General features: G+C 47.6%; 1 protein-coding gene across 2 annotated transcripts in view; it reads right to left on the bottom strand.

Moving 5' to 3' along the window:
• Window positions 1-22,110, bottom strand: part of SGCD (sarcoglycan delta) — a 314,160-nt gene that overhangs the window by 268,812 nt on the left and 23,238 nt on the right. The window contains exon 1 of one of the 2 annotated variants that reach the window (XM_088478959.1): window positions 6,924-6,947. The exons of the other annotated variant lie outside the window; for it this stretch is intronic. The gene's annotated coding sequence lies outside the window, so the exon portion shown is untranslated. Of the gene's footprint in view, window positions 1-6,923; window positions 6,948-22,110 lie in introns of those variants that run through there. 2 annotated transcript variants of the gene reach the window in all.

Genomic DNA, 22,110 nt, shown 5'->3' on the forward strand with positions numbered 1-22,110 from the left:
ACAGGAGTCAGGTATGAAGTTGCACGGTGTACAGGAGTCAGGTATAGAAGTGCATGGTGTGCAGGAGTCAGGTATGGAGGTGCAAGGTGTACAGGAGTCAGGTATGGAGGTGCACGGTGTACAGGAGTCAGGTATGGAGGTGCACGGTGTACAGGAGTCAGGTATGGAGGTGCATGGTGTACAGGAGTCAAGTATGGAAGTGCATGGTGTGCAGGAGTCAGGTATGGAGGTGCACGGTGTACAGGAGTCAGGTATGGAGGTGCACGGTGGAGGTGCATGGTGTACAGGAGTCAGGTAAGGTGCATGGTGTACAGGAGGCAGGTATGGAGATGCATGGTGTAGAGAAGTCAGGGATGGAGGTGCATGGTGTACAGGAGTCAGGTATGGAGGTGCATGGTGCACAGGAATCAAGTATGGAGGTGCATGGTGTACAGGAGTCAGGGATGGAGGTGCATGGAGTCATTGATGGAGGTGCATGGTGTACAGGCATCAAGTATGGGGGTGCATAGTGTACAGGAGGCAGGTATGGAGGTGCAGGGTGTACAGAAGTCAGGTATGGAGGTACACGGTGTACAGGAGTCAGGTATGGAGGTGCACGGTGTACAGGAGTCAGGTATGGAGGTTCACAGTGTACAGGAGTCAGGTATGGAGGTGCACGGTGTACAGGAGTCTGGTATGGAGGTTCACGGTGTGCAGGAGTCAGGTATGGAGGTTCACGGTGTACAAGAGTCAGGTATGGAGGTGCACGGTGTACAGGAGTCAGGTATGGAGGTGCACGGTGTACAGGAGTCAAGTATGGAAGTGCACGGTGTGCAGGAGTCAGGTATGGAGGTGCACGGTGTACAGGAGTCAGGTATGGAGGTGCACGGTGTACAGGAGTCAGGTATGGAGGTGCACGGTGTACAGGAGTCTGGTATGGAGGTTCACGGTGTGCAGGAGTCAGGTATGGAGGTTCACGGTGTACAAGAGTCAGGTATGGAGGTGCACGGTGTACAGGAGTCAGGTATGGAGGTGCACGGTGTACAGGAGTCAAGTATGGAAGTGCACGGTGTGCAGGAGTCAGGTATGGAGGTGCACGGTGTACAGGAGTCAGGTATGGAGGTGCACAGTGTACAGGAGTCAGGTATGGAGGTGCACGGTGTACAGGAGTCAGGTATGGAGGTGCACGGTGTACAGGAGTCTGGTATGGAGGTTCACGGTGTGCAGGAGTCAGGTATGGAGGTTCACGGTGTACAAGAGTCAGGTATGGAGGTGCACGGTGTACAGGAGTCAGGTATGGAGGTGCATGGTGTACAGGAGTCAAGTATGGAAGTGCACGGTGTGCAGGAGTCAGGTATGGAGGTGCACGGTGTACAGGAGTCAGGTATGGAGGTGCACGGTGTACAGGAGTCAGGTATGGAGGTGCATGGTGTACAGGAGTCAGGTAAGATGCATGGTGTACAGGAGGCAGGTATGGAGATGCATGGTGTAGAGAAGTCAGGGATGGAGGTACATGGTGTACAGGAGTCAGGGATGGAGGTGCATGGTGTACAGGAGTCAGGTATGGAGGTGCATGGTGTACAGGATTCAGGTATGGAGGTGCATGGTGTACAGGAGTCAGTGATGGAGGTGCATGGAGTCATTGATGAAGGTGCATGGTGTACAGGAGTCAGGGATGGTGTGACAGCATGTATGAGGCAGGAATGAAGGTTCACGAAGTACAGTAGTCATGTATGTTGTGACAGGGAACACAGAAGTCAGAGATGGAGTGAGAGGGTGCACTTGGGGCAGAGAAAAAGTGATGGTACATTCAGAAATCAGAGAAATAGGACATACTGGTGATGGATATGGAGTGAAGGGACATCCTGGTTTTGGAGAAAGAGAAACAGGATATGCAGGTGTCAGGGATTGAGTGATGAAAGTTACAGGAGACAGGAATGGAGTGATGGGGCTCACAGGAGGCAGGGATGGAGTGTTGTGACACACAGGAGACAGGAATGTGTTGTGACACATAGGAGTCAGGGATGGAGTGTTGTGACACCCAGGAGTCAGGGATGTGATGTGACTCACAGGAGTCAGGGATGTGTTGTGACTCACAGGAGTCAGGATGGAGTGTTGTGACAGGAGTGAGGGATGGACTGTTGTGACACACAGGAGTCAGGGATGGAGTGTTGTGACAGGAGTCAGGGATGGAGTGTTGTGACACACAGGAGTCAGGGATGGAGTGTTGTGACACACCGGAGTCAGGGATGGAGTGTTGTGACACACAGGAGTCAGGGATGTAGTGCTGTGAAACACAGGAGTCAGGGATAGAGTGTTGTGACCAGTGGCGTAACTAGGGCAGGGCGGGCGGGGTTCGTGCCCTGGGCGCCGTTGGACCGGCGGCGCGGGGGGGGGGGGGGCGCCACTGGCCACGTTACCGGCCCGCCCGCTCTAGTTAGATAGTGTAGCGCCGACCGCAATGAGTGCGGTCAGCGCTACACATTTACACAGGACCGGCGCTAGGCTTCCAGCGCCGGTCCTGTGCTGCACGCCTGAGCCCGTTCCCTCCCCCAGGAGGCAGGCTCAGGCTGTGCATAACACACGCATCGCCGCCAGCGCTGGCGGCGATGCGTGTGTTAAACAGCAGCCAATGAGAGTCAGATAGACTCTCATTGACTGCTGCAGCACCCACTGCAAGAGCCAGACTTCCGTCCGTCCTGCAGTGGGTAATGGGACTGACGTCATGACGTCTGTCCCATAATGCTGAGCGCGCCCGTCCAGGCGGGAGCGGCGTCGCGATCAGGACCAGGAGCAGGAGCAGAGATTCAGGTAAGTATATTTTTATAGGTATATATATATATATTTTTTTGTAACCTATCTGCAGAACGGGGGAGGGGGGTGGCTACTACCGGAGGGACCTCTACTGGGGGAGGGGTGACTACTACTGGGGGGACCTCTACTGGGGGAGGGGTGGCTACTACTGGGGGGACCTCTACTGGGGGAGGGGTGGCCACTACTGGGGGGACCTCTACTGGGGGAGGGGTGGCTACTACTGGGGGCACCATTGGGAGCACCTACTCTACTGGGGACTACTACTTGGGGGGGAACTACCACTGGGGGCATTATGAAAGGGGCCTACTAGAGGCACTGCACTCAGGGGACCACTACTGGGGGCAATAATAGGAAGGGCCACTACAGGGGGCACTGGATAGGGGGGATCACTACAGGGTGCCTGCATAAGGGGACCACTACTGGGAAAACTGCATGGGGGGGGGACTACTGCTGGGGGCACTATATAAAGGGCACTGCATAGGGGGGGACTACTACTGGGGGCACCAGATAAAGGGCACTGCATAAGGGGATACTGCTACTGGGCGCACTGCATTGTGGGGACTGCTACTGGGGGCACTACATAAGGGGAACACTACGTGGGGCACTGCATTTGGGGGGGCCACTACTGGGGGTACTGTATAAGGGGCACTACTATGGGCCTGCATAAGAGGGACCACAACTGCATACTGGGGGTACTGTATAAGGGGTACTACTGGGGTTAAGGTGCATATGGATAGGAATGTTCAGTGTGAAAATAAAGGTGTGTGTCATGTTGACACGCCCCATTTAAAGTGACCACGCCCATTTTTTCCCGCGCGCATGTCGGTGTGTTAGGGGGGGGGGCGCCTCCGTTTTCAAATTTGCCCTGGGCTCCAAATACCCTAGTTATGCCACTGGTTGTGACACACAGGAGTCAGGGATGGAGTGTTGTGACACACAGGAGTCAGGGATGGAGTGTTGTGACACACAGGAGTCAGGGATGTGTTGTGACACACTGGAGTCAGGGATGTGTTGTGACAGACAGGAGTCAGGGATGGAGTGTTGTGACAGACAGGAGTCAGGGATGGAGTGTTGTGACACACAGGAGTCAGGGATGTGTTGTGACACACAGGAGTCAGGGATGTGTTGTGACACACTGGAGTCAGGGATGTGTTGTGACAGACAGGAGTCAGGGATGTGTTGTGACAGACAGGAGTCAGGGATGGAGTGTTGTGACACACAGGAGTCAGGGATGTGTTGTGACACACTGGAGTCAGGGATGTGTTGTGACAGACAGGAGTCAGGGATGGTGTGTTGTATCAGCCCAGCCCATACGCACAAAGCACTTACTGTTAAGGAGCAGGTATATTTGTACTTTAAAGCTGCAAGCGAGATGCAGCATAAAAGAATTGTAAAATCCATACCTCAGTCTTTGCTATACCTACGTGCAGAGAACTGATTACCCTGAGGACTCAACGTTTACAATTAAAGACCTATTTGAGAGCTTCCACTTTTGATACTCTATTGTGGTATACCGGTTTTGTTCTGTGTACCAATCCCTCCACCTCCTCCCTACCCTTAGCAACCCCATCCTCATGACGGCTACGTTTTGCAGAATCAGTAACAAGTCCACATCTCACTGTAATTTTTTTAGAGAATTGTGCAGCCTCCCCGTGTTTTGGTTCTAAATCATCAGTGTGTTTTCATTTTGGCAAAACCACCCTGAAGTGTTTTAGGTCAGTTTCGCTTTTGGATTTCTTTAAAATTTGTTATATAAACCACTAAAATCATGTAACTTGTGCCTGTTTTTGTTCCTGTAGTATTATTACCATTAATAATATTCATTTTCAGTCATTTCCAGTCATTTTTGACAAATTTTTGTACCTGCATGTAAGCATGTAAGTCCCTCCCACGCGAGAGGGACGTACATGCAATCAAAAATACGCGAGATCTGTTTTTTAGTTCCGAGATCTGACTTGTGGGAAGATCTGAGCCGGGACCATATTTACCGACTTTCTGGCAGCCCCTTCTGGGTGAGGGCTGCCTGGTCGGTGCAGAAGGGAGGGTGGGGGCGGCTTCAGTGGGTGGGGCGGGGGCATACCGTCGCGATCGCGTCATCACGGTCCCGCCCCCGCTTTACAATGCCGATATTACCGGAATTATAAAACAGGGGGCGGGGCTATGATGACGTGTTTCATCGCGAATCGCGTCATCACACACCCCCTCCCCCCCCGAACCGCCCAATTCAGTTCAGGTGTGGTCAGTTTTCAGCAGAACGGAACCACTCATCTCTGATTTTGATATTTATATCATCTTTTCAACTGCGTATTGTGTATTGTGCATTTTTCAATCACATTTGACACCTTCACACCACACCACAAAATGTATTATTACCCACAAGACATACATCAATAAAACTCTACTCAAACACAGACAACATCAATTCCCATTCCAGCACACATATTAGTTAATTCCAGATAACATCAACCTTTATAACAAACAGGTGTAGCACTGCCAGTACCCCCAAACCAAATCCCTCCCCCGCCAACCCCCATAATATATTTCTAATATACATATTCAGTCATTGTGTAAACAAAGTAATCAAAAGTATGAAATAAAGATCAGGATAAATAAAATGACCCTCTAGCAACAGAAGTAAGACAATAATACACTTTAATGATACAATGGAAACACTGGCATGTAAACCAAAGATGAATGTCTTTAGAAGCACAAAGGCATTGTTACAATATCACTAAAAAGGCAATTAGGGAATAATACTGTCACCTGAATGATCCTATATACTTTGCGTCTCATTAAGTGCAGGAGGATGTAGGAATGTATAGAAATGGCTTTCTGCATGAGGTCTGTCTATGTCCTTCAGCTAAATTGCAGACCGCATTAAAATATATCAGTTTTTAATACTTTACTCATTCGATTGGCATTCACAAATGTCAGATGTTTTTGAAAATGACACTAAAACAACGGAAATAAATTAGAATGAATGGCCTTTAAGGTATCTAGTTTCTCTTGCCATCTTTCACTTTTGACATATGTATTTACAATGTTACTTATCTAAGGCAATTCCTTCCATTGCGGGCAGCACGGTGGTTACAGTTGTTGCCTCACAGCACTGTGTTCATGGGTTTGATTCCAAATGGGGCTATATCTGTGTGAAGTTTGTATGTTTTCCTCATGTGTGCTTTCTCTGGCAAGTCAAAGACATACTGGCTTGGCTTTTGAAAAATTATGTGTGCTTGTGTTTTAGGGAATTTATACTATAAACTCCAATGGGACAGAGGCCCTGATTCAGGGCCGTCCCTCCTACTTTTTGGAGTGGCCTCCTGGCCGCTCACATAGCTGTGGGTGACCACCCACAGCTATAGCGAGAGGCCAAAATGATGGTCGCGATGGTCAAGACCATCGCGACCATCGGGCTTGCTGCCGCAAGCCCTGGAGTGCTTTTGGCTCTATCAGAGCCAAAAGCACTCTCACTGACATCACTAGTGATGTCAGTGGGGCCGGCCCCAGACGGTAGGCGTTCCCATGGGAACTCCTCCGTCTGGGCAGCCACGCCCCCGGCACGCCCACCAAAGGGGACATGCTGTCAATCACCATCGACAGCACGTCCTCTTTGGTGCGAGACCCATAACAACGGCTTGGCCGTCGTTATTCAGGTCTCGCGCATGCGCACGATGGAGTCGCCTCCGTTGTGCGCATGCGCACTTGGGCAACATCGACCCACTTGCGAGCGATGAGCGTTCGCGAGCGGGTATGAATCTGGCCCAGAGACTGATGTGAATGGTAAATATTCTTTCTGTAAAGCGCTGCAATATGTAAGTGCTATATACATATCGACAAAAAAGGTAAATTAATAAATAATACATACTGTAGATATGTTCAATAAATAAGAATATGGCAGATTATGTACTACTTCTCCCAGTTCTTATCTCTGGTCACCACCGGCCTTATCCAACATTTGCATTAATTGATCTTATTATGACAATGACTTGGTGCCGTTTTCTGTATCCTCACAGCTTTGCTAATGTAGCTCTATTATGTGTGACACCATTGTACAGTAGTAACCTTGGTCTGAGTCAGTAGTAGTCACAGTACAAGTACAGTATATAAAGCAAGTTTGTGGGAGGTTTCACCTTTGGATTACTTTAATTTGTTGCCTTGTACTGTACATGACCTCCTGCTAAATATATAGACGTTTTCCTGGAATTGACTGGTTAAGATATCAGCCTGCATAATTGGTCAGTCCCCTGCAATTTCAATCTCGAGCACAGTCATGTTCGTTGTTCTAATTTAAAATAAAGAAAACAAAAAAAGGAAGAAAAAATTTAATAGCCTATAACATAATATCCATACTGAGGTGAATAATATATCATTATAATTATTACTATTATTTATAAATAGACACCCCCTCAAAACTTTCCATATAATGAGCAGAAGGCAACATTATCCTTTTTGTCATTAGTATTTATGGATGTCATATACTGACTCACCTGCTCATGCATAATGCATGGGTGTGAAGGGGTTAATCAAAACCACCTAGTTATAGTAAGAATGACTAAAATCCCAGAAAAATATGATCTAATGCTCACTTTTTAACGACTGCTCCCCCAGCTGAAAGTTGTGACTATTTTCCACTTTTAACGGTCCCAGCAGCAAGGCACTAACGTCGTTTATTTTACTGCCAGTTGGTGCAGTACCTGGTGCGGGCGCCTTAAGAGGACCTGAGGTCCCTGGCAGCATCACTGATGTCATGTAATGAATGATGGTCAGAGACTGGAAGAGCATTAGTACTCCACTGCAGAGCATTGGCGGGGATGCGTTGGCAGAGGACAGACTGGAGGAGCATGAGAGGATGGCATGCATGAGGTAAGTTATCATGCCTGTTTGTTGTTTTGACCTCTGTGCAAGCTTAGATATTGTGATGAAGGAGAGGGAATAACACAAAACATAGATATGTGGGGGTGGGAGGGCAGCATAATACAGACATACAGCCAGGGTCGTATCTATAATGGGTGCAGGGTGGGCCCACACCGCACACCCTGCACCAATATTTTTAATACTTACCTCTCCAGAGTGCCACGTCTTTGGTATTAGAGCTGCACTGAAACAGGTATAGAGAGATGCTGCTCACCTGTCTGGAAGTGTCACTGACTGCTAGGTGAGATCTCATTGCAGGTACTGGAAGATAGAAACCCTCCTATGTGCAATTTCACAAAAACAGCTGCTAGTTTCCGCATATTTTAGTTACCGGGCTATCCATCATCAGGGGTCCCAAATGGACCACCTTATATTCAGCAAACTCCGAAAACTGAAAGTTTGTTTCCAAGAGCAAGCACAATCCTTGCAATCATGCAAATGCAGCAAGAGGCGTCACAGTGCTGGGATCACCATCATGACCATTGGTGGTCGAAGGTCACGATTGTGGACGACGCTGGGCAGCCGGCCAGCCGAGTAAGCCACAGCTTACTCAGGCTAGCCAGCTTGCGAGCCCAGCAGACTGCGTATGTCCATGCAGTCTCAGGGGCTGGCCACTCCCGGAAAATGGGGCGGACACACCCCGTTTCCGGGAACGATGGCCGCACCCACCCCCGCACCGCCCCTTAAATGCCTCTGCCTATCAATCAGTCAGAGGCATTCAAGGGCTAGCATATGTGTTAGCAGGAACCATTCTGCACACTCGCAGAAAGGGTCCTGCACATGCGCAGATTCACGATAATCGGGAATCTGCGTTCAGCAGTGCACGCTGAATTAGCCCCACAGTACTTACATCCAGTATTCATACGGTAGTATCTCTCAACAGGCCTGCTGCCTTTTTCCCCAGTTAGTGAGAGACAGACTAGCAACTGACACAACTTATATCAGCCTCTCACAGGTTTTCTGACAATGGCCCTCATTCAGAGCCACTCGCTAGCGGCAGTACGCTCGTTCCGAGCGATGTTCGCACATCTGCGCATGCGTACGGTTTTTAGTACGTATGCGCGAACCAGTCAGTGCGGCCGAAAATCGTTGGTACGCAATATAGCGAGGGCCTGCTATTTTGAGTGACAGAATGAGGCGTATGTGGGTGGTAACAGGGGAAGGTGCTTGAAAACGGGGAGTGGAGATCCGAACGCAGGCGTGCTTAAAGGTCAAAATGGGCGTTTTAAGGGAGTGCATATTTAATACAGCAGCGTCATTGACCACGTCACTTGGTTTTTTTTAACTCAGAACTGCTCGCAAAATAGCGGTTGAAAACACCAACCACAAGAATAGCGAGCAGTTCATACGCTGTACGATGTACTCGATTAATCTAATAAATAGCGGACATGACGTATGGTGCGTGCGGCCAGGGGGCGTTTTTATCAAAAAAACGAGCGTATGTTTTGCTCGCTCGTTCAGACTTAGAGGTGGGAACAGACTGCAATTTGCGAACGGATCATTTGAATAGCCACCCCTTGTTTTTGAACGAACGACCACAAATAGCGAACGGCTCTGAATCAGGCCCAATGTTGCCAAATGCATCCGAATACTTGAATAAGTTTGAGGATAGATAAGCACCCTGTTTGATATGTAATTTTGTTAGGTAAGTTAAGAGTTAAAAGCTGGAGGGGGATGTGGTTAGTATTCGTCACTTGAGGAGTATAAGCCTATGGTAGGATTTAAGGGAGGGCTTAGAGGTTCCATATAAATAGCCTGGTGAGGGGAGCCATCTTCCTCTTTCCAGTTTATTTCAACCAGGCTGGCTAAGTGGCATATGTATTGTATTTTATATGTCTGTCTTTCTCTTCTTCTTTCACATTTCACACCCCATTTATTTCCCCTGGTCTACCACCCTCTCTGTCTCCTGTTAATTTTATCTTTTACTACCTTCCTATCTCTAATTTCCCCCCTGTCCTTTCCTTTCTGCACATGTTCCATACTTTTCTTCCCCCTTCCCCTGCTTGTGTTTCCATATAGTCCCTGTTACCTGCCAGTGCCCTCCCTCCCTGTCATTTCCAGATACACAGGCCCCGTGTCCCCCCCCCCCCCCGCCCCTGGCTGCCAGGCCTCTCACCTCCGTGGCTGCTTCCCCAGCCATGCGAGGGCCATGGTCCGCTCAGGCGCAAGACACCACCTGCCTGCACTCCCGCTGCCAGCTCTCGATTGCCGCCCCCCCACATCGACCACCCCTTCCCCGCGGCCACCTGCTCTCAAGCGGCAGCGATATTAGCTATACGGCCCCCACTCCCCGTCTCCCCTCACGCTAAGCGCGGCCATCCCGCTCCCTGCACCGGTAGCTAGCTCCACCCACAGGGTTGCGGCGGCCAGCTTGTGCAGCCAGGCGCCGCATGGTGCTCTGCCGCACCCCTCCAACCCCCCCATGCCCCCACAGGGGGGCACCTCCCTGCACAGCCTCCCCTCTGCTCTGCCAGCACCAGAGACTCCCTTGGTGCGGTGTCCCCTAGCGCGCCACCCACCAACTTGTCCCCATTCCCCCCCGCACCCTGGGGTGGGGGTTACACCCCCCCTTGCATTTAGGGGCGGCTGGTGCACAGCACAATAATCCTGCCCCATTCAAGCCTACAATGACGCGCCGCCGGGCTGCCCCCCCCCCCTTATTTCCCTGCCACCGGGATGCTGCACATAAGCCCAATGCATTTTTCAGCCCCTTATCATCCGCCCCGCTTATGCACTGCCAGCCACTGCCCCCCACTCTCCTCCAGTTCGCCCCCTCCACTGCTAACGCGGCCCCCCCCCTTTTTTCCCAGGGATTGGCACATCACTACAAGGCGCAATAGCTATGCCCATCCAGCCGCATGCCACTACAGCTGTTTTCCTGAACCCATACATGTTTCCACCCCCTCCTCACACCCCTCCCCCCAAAACCTGATCCTGTACCCCCGCTGGCTACAGCATCTCCTGCTCTTTCTTCTGCGGAGGGACTTTGTTGCGTGGGTTTCACCGGATATTTTTTCGAGCCCCCAGGTCACAGTTTTTTGAGCGTCTAGGACCATTGTCGAAGTCCAGCGGACAGATGGTGCTGATGTCGAATCAAGTCGTGGTGGGCGCACCGCGCAGCGAGGGACTGTTGGCGAACACAAAGGAGCCAGTGGCTGGGCCTTCCACGTCAGGATCAGGTGAGCATGGTGTTAACCCATTTGCGCAGCACACATTCCCCTTCCACTGATGATTCTAGCGATTCTTCCAGTTCATTTGTAAATCCGCGCAAGCTTAGGCGTTACTTAGTGCAAATTTAATGGGTAGCAAGGGTGCCCTTAGAGATTTAACACAGTGTCAGCAATTGAGGTACCGGATGAAGCGCGGGTTATGGTTCACTGAGCGAATATGGCTATCCTTAAAGATTTAAAGTTTTAAAGTAGGGAGTGGTTAGTGAAGAGTAAATTTGTGGATATGTTTGTGATAACGGCTGACGCACGTAGGTTTAGTTCAGGCTAAGTCAGCAGGAGTAATGGCGGGGGCCTTCGGGTATGTTATGTTTTTTGCGGCGTGCTACCTTGAGTCCAGACACAACAGGAGGGACAGGCAGTGTTTTCAATTAGGTTTCAAGGATGTTGAGGTTTGGTTTGCTCGACCAACTGCCTAGCTTGCCTGCGGAATCCTCGGTTGGTCGGAACCAGCCCTTTCTGGCCTGCCCAGATCTGTGGGCATCAGCCGCTGGTAGTGCTACGCGTGTAATAACACGCAGGGTCATATGGGGCAGGCTGTGGATACAGTCATATCTGCATGCTCTGTGGGAGCATTCATCCAGCCAAGGTGTGCGCGTTGGTCTGCCGCACAGGGTCAAGGAGAATATTGCAGCAGCAGCGCAGAGGTGTTCAGAAAAGCACCGTCATTGATTAATTTGGGGGTTTTTGGCGTGGGTTTGCATTTATCTTTGACACAGGAATATCCGTGGTTTCTGAGAGGAATCTGTAAGCGGAAGTCGGGTGGGGGCCCATGCGTGGCCCCTTTTGCTCCACCCACTTTTGGTACGGTTTAGGTGCACCGCCTTCAAGGGGGTGTCGTAGAAGGAATTGGGTAAATTGGGGTTGTTACAGAGTCTCTTACATAAATGGAAGGGTTCGGCAATCACACAAAATATCTGTCAGATCACTGCGCCATTTAACAAACGGGGGGAGGGCTCTACTAGCTAAGGCAGATATCGCATCTGCTTTTTGACTGCTGCCCACTGAGTCCTTTAAATATTTGGGGTTTGGAATTGCAGGGCTCAATTACGTTACACAGAGGGAAAGCCCTTATGGCCTTGTGGTTAAGATGACTGTTTATACATGGCGGCCGATTGGCTTTTTCATTTCGTGTACTTTAGTTGAAGGTTTTAGTTACTTTTTGCAGTAGTTGTCCATGCGGGTATTGGAACATACTGTGGTGTCCCGCTACCTGGATGTTTTCATGTTATGGGGCTAGTAGATACCAGAGTTTACCAGTATTCAATTAATTTCCTTAGTTTAGTCGTTATGGGAGCCCCGATGGCTCGTGACAGGTAAGAAGGTTCAGTTATGCGCATTATCTTATTTGCGGATAGAAATCGATACCTTGATAGGATTATGCCGCTTGCCTATGGCGAAGGCGTGGCGTTTTGGGGAGTTGCTAGAAGCATTTCATTTTGGCAAAAAAAAAAAAAAAGTTTCGCTAGTACAGTTGCAGTCGCTATCGGGCCCCCTCAGTTTGGCATTTAGAGTCATACATAGGGGTTGGTTTTTCAGTAGACGGCTAGAAGGAGCCACAGCAGGGGTTAGGAAGCCTCGTCACCTCATATGTGTCCCTCTGGAGCGGAGTGGACATGCTGCGCATTTGTTTGTTTTTTATGCGCAAATTCAACGGAGTACAGTTCTGCACACGTCACCCGTAGCCAAGTCCGAACTTAGACCGTTACGTATGCATCCTGTTCATTAAGTGGTGCATTTGAAGGGGAGTGTGGCACGGAGCCTTGGCCGGTTTCCTGTGGGGTTCAGGGCCTAGACAGGAACATCCTTATTCTTGAGAATTTTTAAATTGTAGTGGCGGTCGAACTGGGTCCAGCAAGCCTTGCATTAGGCAAATCCTGTTTGGTGATAACTTAGGTGTGGTATAAGAAGGCTCTAATCTAGGACGGACTTGGATCCGGCCTCGCAGTGGTTAGGCATCTATGTGTTTAAGGAATATTGAGTTTAGGGCACGGCATGTTTCGGGCGTTGCTACCAAGATAGTGGACATCTTATATCGTTCAGTAGGACATGTTTCATTCGCTCGCGCCTCCTGCTAATTTACATGGTTTCTCCTTCCCCTTCCATGCCTGGCGGATTGTCACGCCGGCATCCAGGGACTAGCACAGAAGTCATGGGCACCAAGTACATTAAGACCTACACGCTAGTTTTGTGCGATTGGCAAGGTGTTTAGCTTCCAAGAGCGGGCGGTTTCAGATGGTTAATGATTGTATGGCAGAGTTTGTCTGTAGCTGCTATGACAGGGGTCGTTCCAAGGCGGCTTGTCTCCAGCGTTACCCAGTATAATTTTCCAAGTTGCACGTTTGGCGGATCCTGACAAATTATTTGTATTAAACAAGGCATTTAATAGGGTGGGCAAGAGAGTATTAACAAAGGTATTTAATAGGGTGGGCAAGGGAGCGTCCTAACAAAGGCGTTGCGCGGAGCCCCATCAACGCAGCCCTATTACAGGGTTTGATTGGGCCAGTAAAGGAGTGGCTTCGGTCAAGTGCTAGGCGCCTTCCCCCCCCCCTTTTTTGGTTAGCATTTTCATTAGCTTACTTTAGGGCTTTTAGAATGGGTGAGCTAGTTGCTGCTACTAAGATTTCTGCGCTATCAAAGTTTAATGTTAAAATAAGGTGGTTATCAAACCGGTATTGAGCTTGTGCTGAATAGATGGGTCTAAGACAGATTAACTGGCAGGGAGCGAGGGATTTCTATTCAGATGCATGCAGATCCAGTGATTTGGCCAGTTGCTCTTTGGGGTACTTTAATAGGGTTTGCCCTCCAGGTGGCGGGCAGTGGTTATCCATGTTAATCTAACTCCCTTTTGTCCAGGTCGTAGTTTACGAGGGTGTTTCAGAATTATATTATAGCTAGGGCAGTGGAAGTCGTATTTAAAACAAGTAGCATTAAGTAGTTGCGCTCCTTGCGAGTTTGTTGGGAAACCCAGGGGCCTTATGCCTACTGCCGCTAGGGATTCTGAAAGGATTTTCAGCTTTTGCCCTCAAGGAGGTTTTGCTGTTTTTCATCTTCAGATGGGTCACCCAACTATTTGTTTCCCTTTCCTAGTGGTTAGATTATTGTTGTTATTATACATAGCAATTTCTGTTTGTATTAAATACCAATATCTGTCTGTATAAATGCCAATTCTGTCTAGGTGAACTTTCGGACAGGGTTGTCTGTGAGTGCTAACTGTCGGGTGTGGGAAAATTCCTATATTTACTGGGCTAGCCAGCACCCTTTGGAGTTACATGCCCAATTTTGGTTGTGAGTGCGTAAGTGGCATTGCTTAGGATTACGAGAAATGCACTGTAAGTGCCTGCTAGATGCCCCATGGGCAGCAGAGGAGAAGTTTGGGGCCAGACTTGGGAGGCAATGATTTGGTCGCGTTCGTGGGTATTGAACAGATATGGCCATTGCACGCTTGTCATTTAGCGTTTGGTGGACGCGTCATACAATACCCAAGTTTATGTCACGGGGCAGAGAGCTTGCATAGGCCCGACGGGGTACATCTCACGAGCGCGCGGCTAGAGCGGTTGACCGATGACCTCTGCAGTTTTAATTTCATTAAGAAGGTCACAGTTTTGGTGGCGGGCCTGGTTCTGCGAACCGGGCTTTGGCGGGAAGCAGTGCTCATGGGCGGCCTATTATTAGCGCAGGAGTGCCTGTGGCAGCATTCTTCCTTTGAGAGCGGCCAGTTTGTCACCACCTAAAGGGGGGACATGGTCATTGTTCCAAGGGAGGGACCAATGCTGTGCCAATTAGGGAAGGATGGTACTGCCCCAGGTCAGTCTGTGCAGGGCGGGGATCCGCCCCTTTTTATTTGTATTGATATCCACTGGGCTGTGGCCTTGGAGCACTGCTTTCTTCTTGCCACCTATTCTAGAATTTCAATTTGATCAATAAATTCTGGCTGTGACCTCTTTGAATTCCATATTCATGTGTCAGTGTGTTTATTTCTAGGTTTAGGAATAAGTTAAGTTAACAAAAGGGAATAATAAAACAAATGGGTGACTTAATGCATCCGAATACTTGAATAAGTTTGAGGATAGATAAGCACCCTGTTTGATATGTAATTTTGTTAGGTAAGTTAAGAGTTAAAAGCTGGAGGGGGATGTGGTTAGTATTCGTCACTTGAGGAGTATAAGCCTATGGTAGGATTTAAGGGAGGGCTTAGAGGTTCCATATAAATAGCCTGGTGAGGGGAGCCATCTTCCTCTTTCCAGTTTATTTCAACCCCACCCACCCACCCGTGTAAGATGGTTTGTGTAAATTTTTCTGTTGTTGGATTGTGCATTTGTCTGTGATTTTCTCCCAACAGGTAGAGGTGCAGCCTGGCGGGAAGCAGTGCTCATGGGCGGCCTATTATTAGCGCAGGAGTGCCTGTGGTAGCATTCTTCCTTTGAGAGCGGCCAGTTTGTCACCGCCTAAAGGGGGGACATGGTCATTGTTCCAAGGGAGGGACCAATGCTGTGCCAATTAGGGAAGGATGGTACTGCCCCAGGTCAGTCTGTGCAGGGCGGGGATCCGCCCCTTTTTATTTGTATTGATATCCACTGGGCTGTGGCCTTGGAGCACTGCTTTCTTCTTGCCACCTATTCTAGAATTTCAATTTGATCAATAAATTCTGGCTGTGACCTCTTTGAATTCCATATTCATGTGTCAGTGTGTTTATTTCTAGGTTTAGGAATAAGTTAAGTTAACAAAAGGGAATAATAAAACAAATGGGTGACTTATTAGCTTGTGTCCACCAGACAGAAGCCATGAATCTAGGGCACACATAGTTATAATTTGCAACTTTTACTGTGCTTTTATTACACTTAACTGCACTAGATGTATACCCCGTTGTTTATTTCTTATGTTTTACAGATGTTGCCTGCTGCCAAACTAAGGGCATTACTAGTATGGACTTGGAACTTGTTCAACTTTATGGGGAGTTTTTGAACATTGCTTTTATCTGATTGAAGACTTTAAGCCTGGCTGTGCAGCAGTAGAACACATTTTAAACAATATGCATCCATCCAATTGTTTCAAAGCTTACAAACCACACAAATGTGAAAAATTTTATTCAGGGACAGGAAAATAGCTGTCACATGGACTGCAGCTGTGGTGTTGTCGGTGGGGGGAAACCCGACAATGCTTCTTTGTACGTTATGCCAGTTACTCCCCTGATTTTACTGACTGTATTTGTTAGTGATTATTTGTTGCTCTCATACCCTAAAATCTATGACGGCAGATAGTAATACTACTAACTAGTAAATGCTACAAGTTCAACATAATTTTTCAAGCTTCAAGAAAAGCTTTTTTTTATTTTCTAAGAGTTAAAGTTTTAGGATATAATAAAAATATGACAAGCTCAAGCACAGATAATATAGTTTGTTGCAATAGAGCAACATCAGGGTATAAACAAAAAAAACACAGTAATCTCATTTTACATTAATGTATGCCTGACCTAACTCAACTGCTCCCAATTAAACATAAAGTAAAATAATAGTAACACAAGAAAAACAATATATTTAGGTTACATCACAGCTTCTTATGTTTTTTGTGGCAGGAAGTTACGGAGAAAATATAAAAAAGTTAGTTATGGAACTTACAACTAAAAGTATTATAGAAACTAAACTTGATGGGACTGATTCTGAGATTTACGCAATGCCGATATTTCCGCAGATCGAGTGATTGTCGGCAACCGTGCATATGCAAATTCTGTACTGCACACGGGCAGCGGTTGTATTGGGATCACGCTCGCACAGAGGATTCGCTCGCAAAGTGAGTGATATGATAGGTAGTCAGTGTTTGGGCGAGGTAACGGGGGGGGTGACTAGGCAAACGCAGGCGTTTTAGGACCGTTTAAACTCCATTTCAGGGGCGTGCAAAGATAAGCCATTGTGATCTCCAGGACGAGAGCTGTGAGAGAGCCGCAGTGTTTGAGGCAGATTGGATCTGACTTAGAACTTGCGTGGCTGCCCGATCTGTGGCAATGTTACAGATGTTTACGCTGTTGTACGTCATCGGACGGATATGAGGAGGCAGCAGTGGGTGTCCCTGTGCTCGGCTATGCTTTGGAAGGCATTAGCATATTTTAGCAACTGCGATCCGTAAGAGATCGCAGTTGCTGTTGCATTAGCGTAAATCATGGAATCAGGCCCTAAACTTTAAGTGCCTGATTCAGAGTTGCACATGAGTTCACTTTGCTGATGGATCCCGCGGTCTGTCAAACTGAGCGTGCTTCGTGGCCGAACGTTTGCCACTTTTGAGCAGCTACGAGTGATTCAGAGCTAAACGCATCTCTAACGGTTACTGAATGGGTGTAACTGGTCGGCAACTTGGTATAGGCCTATAGCATACTTGCCTACTTTTGAAAAAGCATTTCAGGGAGATTGCAAAAGCAAGAGGCGTGCCATAAAACTGATTTACATCCAAATGTAAATGAGCCCCAAAGCAGTTAGTAAAATCTACTTGTTGATGAAAATACATTGATACTTTTCAGAAAATGTATGTAGCCATAGGGATCATTGGCCCTCATTCAGAGCCGTACGCTCTGAGCAGAGCGCACGCTCTGAATGAGGGCCGGGCTCCATGAAAATGGAGTGTCCTCCTGGACGCTCGTATAGCTGTGGGTCACCACCCACAGGCTATACGAGCGTGCATTTTGATGGCCGCGATGGTCGTGACCATCGCGACCATCGAAATTGCGAGCCGGAGCCTGCGGTTGAGGTTTTCAACCGCAAGCTCCGGAGTGATTTTGGCTCTATCAGAGCCAAAATCACTCCCAATGACATCACTAGTGATGTCAGTGGGCCGGCTTTTGACGGGAGGCGTTCCCGTGGGAACGCCCCCGTCAGGGAGGCACGCCCCCGGCACGCCCACCAAAGGGGGCGTGCTGTCAATCAGCATTGACAGCACGCCCCCTTTGATCGGACACAACGAGCGAAGGACTTTCCTTCGCTCGTCGCGTCTGGCGCATGCGCACGACGGAGCTCCCTCCGTCGTGCGCATGCTCAGTCCATAACATCGACCCACTTGCGAGCGGACAGCCGCTCGCGAGTGGGTCTGAATCAGGCCCTTTGTCCCAATGCAGGGAAATTATACTAATGATCCCATTTAAATGTAAATATCTCTGTGGGTTTTTTTTTATAACAGCTTCATAATGGGGGTAAGGTGCAATCAGGGAGATTGGTAGACTCTTCAGGGAGACATGAGCATGAGCAGGCCGACTGTATTAACAGCTTCTTTCACAAGCGGATGGATAGGGACCAGTGTTGGACTGGGGCATGAAGTGCCCACCAGGGAATGCAATGATAGGGGCCCCTACTTAGGGGTGTGGCCAGCCTTCAGAGGACGTGTGGCTAACAATTAGAGAGTGCATGGTCTGGGCTCCTTTAAAAATATATATATATATATATATATATAGTAAATACAACTAGTGCATGCATGATAATATACCAGATTAATAACGGAAATGCATTGTAGAAAATACACCAATATAATGCAACATATGTATAATATATAATTCAAGTGCACAGTCTGGAACCTGATCCCTTAAGGAGGGGGTGGGACCTCAGTCAGTGGGGCCCAACGGGGCTTTCTCCTGTACCCCTGTGGGCCAGTCCAACCCTGCTAGAGATGGTGCAGCCATCTTAGAAGCAGCCAACTCTGTATACAGGCAAAGACCCGCATTTGTTTCTAAACACACAATGAGCGGAACTCTGAATCAGGCACAAAATGTTTCTCATTTTATGTTTCTATTACAGATTACTGATCCGTAGTCTGCACTAGCATCACCCAATGTGTTACTACTCTAAATCCGTGTATGTTCTAGTAGTTTTCATTTTGGTAGCAACACTCGTCCTCATGGACTCAGGAACTCTTTAACACAACAACATGAATATTGGTAATCAATGTATTCTAATAACCGCTTGAATATCCCAGAAGTGACTGTTATTTAGAATGGCCAGTTTGATATTACTCCAGAATGTAAATGGTTACAAGACTCTGTAAGTACATAACAATGTATGGGAATGCCGCTGTATCCGGAGCTTTGAAAAATACAAGTACAGTATAAAGACATGGCTGTTTCTTTTATTGTACTATATTTTATAATTCACAGCTCATCAATAAAATGGCAGAGAAGGCATTACACTGACAAAATCCTCTTCCAAACCTGCCCCCAGTAATTTATAGTAATATTTTCCATAGAATTGAGCATGTAATCTACGACGTCTTTGTCAAAGCAGAAAATATTGTACATCTAAGAGAAGATTAACTTGTGTTTGGTGATGGTTTAGATCAGGCCTGCAAAAAATACTCCAGTTGTTAGCTGCCAACAATTTTCTACTCTAAAATATGCATTCAGTTAAAATTTTGTGGCTGGGTATGTGTGACTGTTTATTGTGCAGCATACTAAAACTATATAGCTAAAATGACCAATACTGTATGACCCACTATGCCAGTCCTGTAGTCCCTCACACAATCATATCAGCCCTGTGGCACACTGTACCATTATAACAGTCCTGTGACCCAGCACACATTATATCAGTCTGTAATCCACAAAACTGTTATAGTTATTGCCATACCATAATACCAGACCGTGTTTCACCACAAGATTACACCAGTTTATAACCCACCACACCATTATATCAGACCTGTAACCAACCACACCATTATATGGCTCACCAAAACATTATACTGTACCAGCTATGTGACTCACCACACCATTATACCAGCCTGTGACCCACCACACCACTATACCAGTCTGTGACCCACCACACCATTATACCATGCTGTGACCGACCACACCATTACACCAGTCTTTGACCTACCACACCATTATACCAGTCTGTGACCTACCACACCATTATACCATGCTGTGACCGACCACACCATTACACCAGTCTTTGACCCACCACACTATTACACCAGTCTGTGACTGATCACACCATTATACCAGTATGTGACCTACCACAGCATTATACCAGTCTGTGACCCACCACACCATTATACCATGCTGTGACCGACCACACCATTACACCAGTCTTTAACCCACCACACTATTACACCAGTCTGTGACCGACCACACAATTATACCAGTCTGTGACCCACCACACCATTATACCATACTGTGACCTACCACGCAATTATACCATGCTGTGACCGACCACACCATTATACCATGCTGTGACCGACCACACCATTACACCAGTCTTTGACCCACCACACTATTACACCAGTCTGTGACCCACCACACCATTATACCATGCTGTGACCGACCACACCATTATACCATGCTGTGACCGACCACACCATTACACCAGTCTGTGACCTACCACACAATTATACCAGTCTGTGACCCACCACACCATTATACCTTGCTGCTACCGACCACACCATTATACCAGTCTTTGACCCACCACACCATTATACCATGCTGTTACCGATCACACCATTACACCAGTCTGTGACCTACCACACCATTATAACAGCCCTGTGACCCACCACACCATTACACCAGTCTGTGACCCACCACACCATTATACCAGTCTGTGACCTACCACACTATTACACCAGTCTGTGACCCACCACACCATTATACTAGCCCTGTGACCAACCACACCATTATACCAGTCCTGTGATACACCACACTATTACACCAGCCCTGTGATACACCACACCATTAGACCAGTCTGTGACCTACCACACCATTATACCAGTCTGTGACCTACCACACTATTACACCAGTCTGTGACCCACCACACCATTATACTAGCCCTGTGACCAACCACACCATTAGACCAGTCTGTGACCTACCACACCATACCAGTCTGTGACCCACCACACCATTATACCAGCCCTGTGACCCACCACACAATTATACCAGCCCTGTGACCCATCACACCATTATACCAGCCCTGTGATACACCACATCATTATACCAGCCCTATAGTCCACCATACCATTAGACCAGTCTGTAACCCACCACACCAATATATCAACCTGTGACCCACCATTATACCAACATGCAACCCACAACATTATTATAACAGCATGTGGCATACTATACAATTATACCAGCCTGCGACTCACCACAACATTATATATACCAGTTTATTATAATCCACCACAACATTATACCAGTTTATTATAACCCACCCCAACATTATACCGGCTTGTAACCAACCATACCATTATACCAGCCTGTAACCTCTTCATTGTACAGTATCAGTGATCTCCACTCTTTTTGCACTAAGACATATTTACGATATTACATTATACTTACACATATACAGACTTACAGACCTTTTAGTGTGGTCGGAAAGTGAAAGTTCATAAACAATCCGATAGAAGTCATCTTCTGTATACTGTATTATATGTATATTGCCAAAAACAACAATTTATTGACTCTATCAGGACAGACCTTGAGACTCAAGCTGGCCACACATCTAAAGATTATCTGTCCAACCAGCCAACTAGTTGATTGGTTGGAATGAAAATCTGGTAACGTATGGGAGAAACTGATGATCAGCAATTTGCTCCTAAATGCCAGAAAACAGATGAAAATGGTCGTCAAACAAGTTTGTTAAATGTTTGATCTAAACAATTTGTTCAAAACTTGTCTGACCGACCATTTTCATCTGTTTTCTGGCATTTAGGAACAAATTGTTGATCATCTACAAGTTGGCTGGTTGGATGTAAGTTGGTCTAGTGTGTGGCCAGCTTTACTGTATATGTCTATTTGTGACTAAACTTGTGTATAAATCTGTATAACTCTATAACTGATCCCAAGTAATTAAGATACTATACAATCTGATTAGATCTATTTGTTTGGATTGGAAAAGTCAGCAGTGAACACTTCTCTGTCCATACGCGGTGTAAATGCCGGACCTGGAAATCTGCGCAATGTGGGCAAGCGCTTACTGTACGTGGCCACGTTTCCTGTAGATGCGGCTGAAATTTTCCAATATTGGCAAATGATCCAAATGTTTATTAAAAAAACTAAATGTACTCTTGAAACCTGAGCAATACCTCTCAAATGTACTCACCGTCTCTACTTTTATATTTTAACACATTCAGCTGGTCCAGTCCATGTCATAAATTCTGGTGAAACCTTTCTTGCCCGCTGGCACCACCTCTGTCATCCACCGAAGCACTGCATTGC

This window comes from Taudactylus pleione, unplaced genomic scaffold (genome assembly GCF_031769625.1).
Source record: "Taudactylus pleione unplaced genomic scaffold, aTauple2 ptg000225l, whole genome shotgun sequence".
NCBI lineage: Eukaryota > Metazoa > Chordata > Amphibia > Anura > Myobatrachidae > Taudactylus > Taudactylus pleione.